This window comes from Coregonus clupeaformis, chromosome 7 (genome assembly GCF_020615455.1).
Source record: "Coregonus clupeaformis isolate EN_2021a chromosome 7, ASM2061545v1, whole genome shotgun sequence".
Classification (NCBI taxonomy): Eukaryota; Metazoa; Chordata; class Actinopteri; order Salmoniformes; family Salmonidae; genus Coregonus; species Coregonus clupeaformis.
The window spans coordinates 53,634,322-53,642,003 of record NC_059198.1 but is presented as its reverse complement, the minus strand read 5'-3'; positions in this window follow the sequence as shown (position 1 = coordinate 53,642,003).

Sequence of the window (7,682 nt, the reverse complement as noted above, 5' to 3'; positions counted from 1 at the left end):
AGTCATAGAGTAGCAACAGTTACTAAAGCAGTCATAGAGCAGCAACAGTTAATAAAGCACAATCATAGAGCAGCAACAGTTACTAAAGCACAATCATAGAGCAGCAACAGTTACTAAAGCAAAATCATAGAGCAGCAACAGTTACTAAAGCACAGTCATTTAGCAGCAACAATTACTAAAGCACAGTCATAGAGCAGCAACAGTTACTAAAGCAGTCATAGAGCAGCAACAGTTACTAAAGCACAGTCATAGAGCAGCAACAGTTACTAAAGCAGTCATAGAGCAGCAACAGTTACTAAAGCACAGTCATAGAGCATCAACAGTTACTAAAGCACAGTCATACATTTACATTTTACTCATTTAGCAGACGCTCTTATCCAGAGCGACTTACAGGAGCAATTAGGGTTAAGTGCCTTGCTCAAGGGCACATTTACGTCATTTAGCAGACGCTCTTATCCAGAGCGACTACAAATTGGTGCATTCACCCTATAGCCAGTGGGATAACCACTTTACAATTATACTTTTTTTTGTTTTTTGGGGGGGGGTAGAAGGATTACTTTATCCTATCCCAGGTGTTCCTTAAAGAGGTGGGGTTTCAAATGTCTCCGGAAGGTGGTGAGTGACTCAGCAACAGTTACTAAAGCACAATCATAGAGCAGCAACAGTTACTAAAGCAGTCATAGAGCAGCAACAGTTACTAAAGCACAGTCTTAGAGCAGCAACAGTTACTAAAGCACAGTCATAGAGCAGGAACAGTTACTAAAGCACAGTCATTGAGCAGCAACAGTTACTAAAGCACAATCATAGAGCAGCAACAGTTACTAACGCACAGTCATAGAGTAGCAACAGTTATTAAAGCAGTCATAGAGCAGCAACAGTTACTAAAGCAGTCATAGATCAGCAACAGTTACTAAAGCACAATCATAGAGCAGCAACAGTTACTAAAGCACAGTCATGGAGCAGCAACAGTTACCAAAGCACAGTCATAGAGTAGCAGCAGTTACTAAAGCACAGTCATAGAGCAGCAACAGTTACTAAAGCACAGTCATTATGAAACGACAGTTACTAACCCAGAAACATGGAGCAACAACAGTTAATAAAGCACAATCATAGAGCAGCAAAAGTTACTAAAGCACAATCATAGAGCAGCAACAGTTACTAAAGCACAGTCATAGAGCAGCAACAGTTACTAAAGCACAGTCATAGAGCAGGAACAGTTACTAACGCACAGTCATAGAGCAGCAACAGTTACTAAAGCACAGTCATAGAGCAGCAACAGTTACTAAAGCACAGTCTTAGAGCAGCAACAGTTACTAAAGCACAGTCATAGAGCAGCAACAGTTACTAAAGCACAGTCTTAGAGCAACAACAGTTAGTAAAACAGAGTCATTATGAAACGACAGTTACTAACCCAGAAACATGGAGCAACAACAGTTACTAAAGCACATTCATAGAGCAGCAACAGTTACTATAGCACAGTCTTAGAGCAGCAACAGTTACTAAAGCACAGTCATAGAGCAGCAACAGTTACTAAAGCACAGTCATAGAGCATCAACAGTTACTAAAGCACAGTCATGGAGCAGCAACAGTTACTAAAGCACAGTCTTAGAGCAGCAACAGTTACTAAAGCACAGTCATAGAGCAGCAACAGTTACTAAAACACATTCATAGCGCAGCAACAGTTACTGACGCACAGTCATAGAGCAGCAACAGTTACTAAAGCACAGTTATAGAGTAGCAACAGTTACTAAAGCTCAGTCATGGAGCAGCAACAGTTACTAAAGCACAGTCTTAGAGCAGCAACAGTTACTAAAGCTCAGTCATAGAGCAGCAACAGTTACTAAAGCACAGTCATTATGAAACGACAGTTACTAACCCAGAATCATGGAGCAACAACAGTTAGTAAAACATAGTCATTATGTAACGACAGTTACTAACCCAGAATCATTGAGCAACAACAGTTAGTAAAACAGAGTCATTATGAAACGACAGTTACTAACCCAGAATCATGGAGCAACAACAGTTAGTAAAACAGAGTCATTATGAAACGACAGTTACTAACCCAGAAACATGGAGCAACAACAGTTAGTAAAACAGAGTCATTATGAAACGACAGTTACTAACCCAGAATCATGGAGCAACAACAGTTAGTAAAACATAGTCATTATGAAACGACAGTTACTAACCCAGAATCATGGAGCAACAACAGTAACTAAAGCACAGTCATAGAGCAGCAACATTTTCTAACGCACAGTCATAGAGCAGCCACAGTTACTAAAGCAAAGTCATAGAGCAGCAACAGTTACTAAAGCACAGTCATAGAGCAGCAACAGTTACTAAAGCACAGTCATAGAGCAGCAACAGTTACTAAAGCACAGTCATGTAGCAGCAACAGTTACTAAAGCACAGTCTTAGAGCAGCAACAGTTACTAAAGCTCAGTCATAGAGCAGCAACAGTTACTAAAGCACAGTCATTATGAAACGACAGTTACTAACCCAGAATAATGGAGCAACAACAGTTAGTAAAACATATTCATTATGTAACGACAGTTACTAACCCAGAATCATGGAGCAACAACAGTTAGTAAAACAGAGTCATTATGTAACGACAGTTACTAACCCAGAATCATGGAGCAACAACAGTTAGTAAATCATAGTCATTATGTAACGACAGTTACTAACCCAGAAACATGGAGCAACAACAGTTAGTAAAACAGAGTCATTATGTAACGACAGTTACTAACCCAGAATCATGGAGCAACAACAGTTACTAAAGCTCAGTCATAGAGTAGCAACAGTTACTAAAGCTCAGTCTTAGAGCAGCAACAGTTACTAAAGCACAATCATAGAGCAGCAACAGTTACTAAAGCACAGTCATAGAGCAGCAACAGTTACTAACCCAGAATCATTGAGCAACAACAGTTACTAAAGCACAGTCTTAGAGCAGCAACAGTTACTAAAGCACAATCATAGAGCAGCAACAGTTACTAACCCAGAATCATTGAGCAACAACAGTTACTAAAGCTCAGTCATAGAGCAGCAACAGTTACTAAAGCTCAGTCATATAGCAGCAACAGTTACTAAAGCACAATCATAGAGCAGCAACAGTTACTAAAGCACAATCATAGAGCAGCAACAGTTACTAAAGCACAGTCATTTAGCAGCAACAATTACTAAAGCACAGTCATAGAGCAGCAACAGTTACTAAAGCAGTCATAGAGCAGCAACAGTTACTAAAGCACAGTCATAGAGCAGCAACAGTTACTAAAGCAGTCATAGAGCAGCAACAGTTACTAAAGCACAGTCATAGAGCATCAACAGTTACTAAAGCACAGTCATACATTTACATTTTAGTAATTTAGCAGACGCTCTTATCCAGAGCGACTTACAGGAGCAATTAGGGTTAAGTGCCTTGCTCAAGGGCACATTTACGTCATTTAGCAGACGCTCTTATCCAGAGCGACTACAAATTGGTGCATTCACCCTATAGCCAGTGGGATAACCACTTTACAATTATACTTTTTTTTGTTTTTTTGGGGGGGGGGTAGAAGGATTACTTTATCCTATCCCAGGTGTTCCTTAAAGAGGTGGGGTTTCAAATGTCTCCGGAAGGTGGTGAGTGACTCAGCAACAGTTACTAAAGCACAATCATAGAGCAGCAACAGTTACTAAAGCAGTCATAGAGCAGCAACAGTTACTAAAGCACAGTCTTAGAGCAGCAACAGTTACTAAAGCACAGTCATAGAGCAGGAACAGTTACTAAAGCACAGTCATTGAGCAGCAACAGTTACTAAAGCACAATCATAGAGCAGCAACAGTTACTAACGCACAGTCATAGAGTAGCAACAGTTATTAAAGCAGTCATAGAGCAGCAACAGTTACTAAAGCAGTCATAGATCAGCAACAGTTACTAAAGCACAATCATAGAGCAGCAACAGTTACTAAAGCACAGTCATGGAGCAGCAACAGTTACCAAAGCACAGTCATAGAGTAGCAGCAGTTACTAAAGCACAGTCATAGAGTAGCAACAGTTACTAAAGCACACTCATAGAGCAGCAACAGTTACTAAAGCTCAGTCATAGAGCAGCAACAGTTACTAAAGCACAGTCATTATGAAACGACAGTTACTAACCCAGAATCATGGAGCAACAACAGTTAGTAAAACATAGTCATTATGTAACGACAGTTACTAACCCAGAATCATGGAGCAACAACAGTTAGTAAAACAGAGTCATTATGAAACGACAGTTACTAACCCAGAATCATGGAGCAACAACAGTTACTGAAGCACAGTCATAGAGCAGCAACAGTTACTAAAGCTCAGTCATAGAGCAGCAACAGTTACTAAAGCACAGTCATTATGAAACGACAGTTACTAACCCAGAATCATGGAGCAACAACAGTTACTAAAGCTCAGTCATAGAGTAGCAACAGTTACTAAAGCAGTCATAGAGCAGCAACAGTTAATAAAGCACAATCATAGAGCAGCAACAGTTACTAAAGCACAATCATAGAGCAGCAACAGTTACTAAAGCAAAATCATAGAGCAGCAACAGTTACTAAAGCACAGTCATTTAGCAGCAACAATTACTAAAGCACAGTCATAGAGCAGCAACAGTTACTAAAGCAGTCATAGAGCAGCAACAGTTACTAAAGCACAGTCATAGAGCAGCAACAGTTACTAAAGCAGTCATAGAGCAGCAACAGTTACTAAAGCACAGTCATAGAGCATCAACAGTTACTAAAGCACAGTCATACATTTACATTTTACTCATTTAGCAGACGCTCTTATCCAGAGCGACTTACAGGAGCAATTAGGGTTAAGTGCCTTGCTCAAGGGCACATTTACGTCATTTAGCAGACGCTCTTATCCAGAGCGACTACAAATTGGTGCATTCACCCTATAGCCAGTGGGATAACCACTTTACAATTATACTTTTTTTTGTTTTTTGGGGGGTAGAAGGATTACTTTATCCTATCCCAGGTGTTCCTTAAAGAGGTGGGGTTTCAAATGTCTCCGGAAGGTGGTGAGTGACTCAGCAACAGTTACTAAAGCACAATCATAGAGCAGCAACAGTTACTAAAGCAGTCATAGAGCAGCAACAGTTACTAAAGCACAGTCTTAGAGCAGCAACAGTTACTAAAGCACAGTCATAGAGCAGGAACAGTTACTAAAGCACAGTCATTGAGCAGCAACAGTTACTAAAGCATTCATAGAGAAGCAACAGTTACTAACGCACAGTCATAGAGTAGCAACAGTTATTAAAGCAGTCATAGAGCAGCAACAGTTGGACCATTACCAAAAACAAAATCTGGTAACCAGTTTATGTTGACAATTATGTGTGTGGCCGCCAGGTACCCAGAGGCCATTCCTCTGCGAAGAGGGGTTGGATAATGTGTTGGCAGATGCTTTGTCTCGTGTTTGATGATCTAGGTTTTTTGTGTTATCCCGGCAGGATGATTATTGAAATATGGGTGTTGTGATGGTATGTGTGTCGCAAACCATTGTGGTTTGCTCTTTTAAGGGTGGGAGTGTTACGGATACAGGTATCCTGTGTTTTTGTGTGTTTCTACTCCTTCTGCCCTAATCACAGGTGTCCTGTATGTTCCTGATTGGTGGTCGTTGAGGTGTCTGCTGATTGGACCAATCAGTGAACATTCCTGTGCATTGCACCACCTGTTACTCGTTTGTGCAATCACACATCCCATGTTATAAAAACCCGACTTGTGTTTGTTGCAAGAGAGAGAGATTTTTGCCATATGTGAGTATGGACACGGTGGTGTCCTGTGTGATGTGTACTCACTAAGTTGTTGGTTACCCTATTGGTAACTTTGTTAGAATACATTTCTTTATGTGAGTGTGGATACTGTTGTGTCCTGTGTATTGTGTACCTACTTTATTGCTGATTACCCTGTTTTGTAGCTTTGTGTGTTTCTGGGAAAAGGGGAGTTTAAGCTAGTTGCCCTTGGGCGTACATTACCCGTAGGAAGAAATCTGTCTAAAAACACTAGTTAGACCTGAGCGGACCACCCACTGTACTTTTGTATGACTAGCAGTAGCCTAGCGGTTCTTTAGGCAGGCTAGATCAGTTTAGGGGGGTTTTACACTATTGTTTCATTTCTTGGGTCCTGCTCAGCCCTTTTTCCCAAACCCTTACCGTGTGTTCTGAAATAAACCATGTGTGTTTGACGGTAGTTCATGGTAGTTGTGTCCTATTTGTTCTCACTGTTCCATACTACACTTATAATTTGCATGAATTTATGTTACGGGTCTCATGTCCGTCACCCTAGACGTTTAAAAGCCACGGGGTTCGTAACAAGCAGCAACGGGCCGGACCGGGCTGACGATGCGCACCCCTGGCTTGGTGCGTGGAGCCGGAACGGGCCTCACCGGACTGACGACTCGCACCCCTGGCTTGGTGCGTGGAGCAGCGACGGGCCTTACCAGGCTGACGACTCGCACCCCTGGCTTGGTGCGAGTAGCAGGAACGGGCTGGACCAGGCTGACGACTCGCACCCCCTGGCTTGGTGCGAGTGGCAGGAACAGGCTGGACCAGGCTGATGACTCGCACCCCCTGGCTTGGTGCGAGTGGCAGGAACAGGCCGGGCCGGGCTGGCGACGCCGCACCGTATACTTGGTGCGAGTGGCAGGAACAGGCCGGGCCGGGCTGGCGACGCGCACCGTATACTTGGTGCGAGTGGTAGGAACAGGCCGGGCCGGGTTGGCGACGCGCACCGTAGACTTGGTGCGAGTGGCAGGAACAGGCCGGGCCGGGCTGGCGACGCACACCGTAGGCTTGGTGCGTGGAGCAGGGACAGGCCGGGCTGGGCTGGCGACGCACCCCGTAGGCTTGGTGCGTGGAGCAGGGACAGGCCGGGCTGGGCTGGCGACGCACACCGTAGGCTTGGTGCGTGGAGCAGGGACAGGCCGGGCTGGGCTGGCGACGCACACCGTAGGCTTGGTGCGTGGAGCAGGGACAGGCCGGGCTGGGCTGGCGACGCACCCCGTAGGCTTGGTGCGTGGAGCAGGGACAGGCCGGGCTGGGCTGGCGACGCACACCGTAGGCTTGGTGCGTGGAGCAGGGACAGGCTGAGCTGGGCTGGCGGCGCACACCGTAGGCTTGGTGCGAGGGGCAGGAACAGGCCGGACCGGGCTGGCGACGCACACCGTAGGCTTGGTGCGAGAGGCAGGAACAGGCCGGACCGGGCTGGTGACGCGCACCGTTCATTTGGTGCGAGGAGCCGTAACAGGCCGGACAGTACTTGGGACACACACCACTGGCTCTACCCCGGGAACTGGAACGGGCCGGACCGGACTGGTAACACACCCCAGTACCTCACGCCGTGCCTCTAAACCTCCTTTCCCTACTTTGACCAGTGGCCCCCGTAACCTGGTGGCCTTTTGAATACGCCCCTTTTCTGGCTCCGTCAGCCCTGTCGTCCATGCCCTGTGCCCCCACCTAAATTTTTTTTTGGGTTGACTCTCGTCAGTCTCACTCCATGGCCGGCGATCCTCCCATGTCCAGTCTGCCTGCTCCTGGACACGCTGCTTGGTCCTTGTATGGTGGGTTTTTCTGTCACGATCGTCAGGGAGAGAAGTAGACCAATGTGCAGCGTGATGAACGAACATACTTTAATTAGTTAAAGTGTACACAATACAAAACAAGAAACGACTCGTGAAG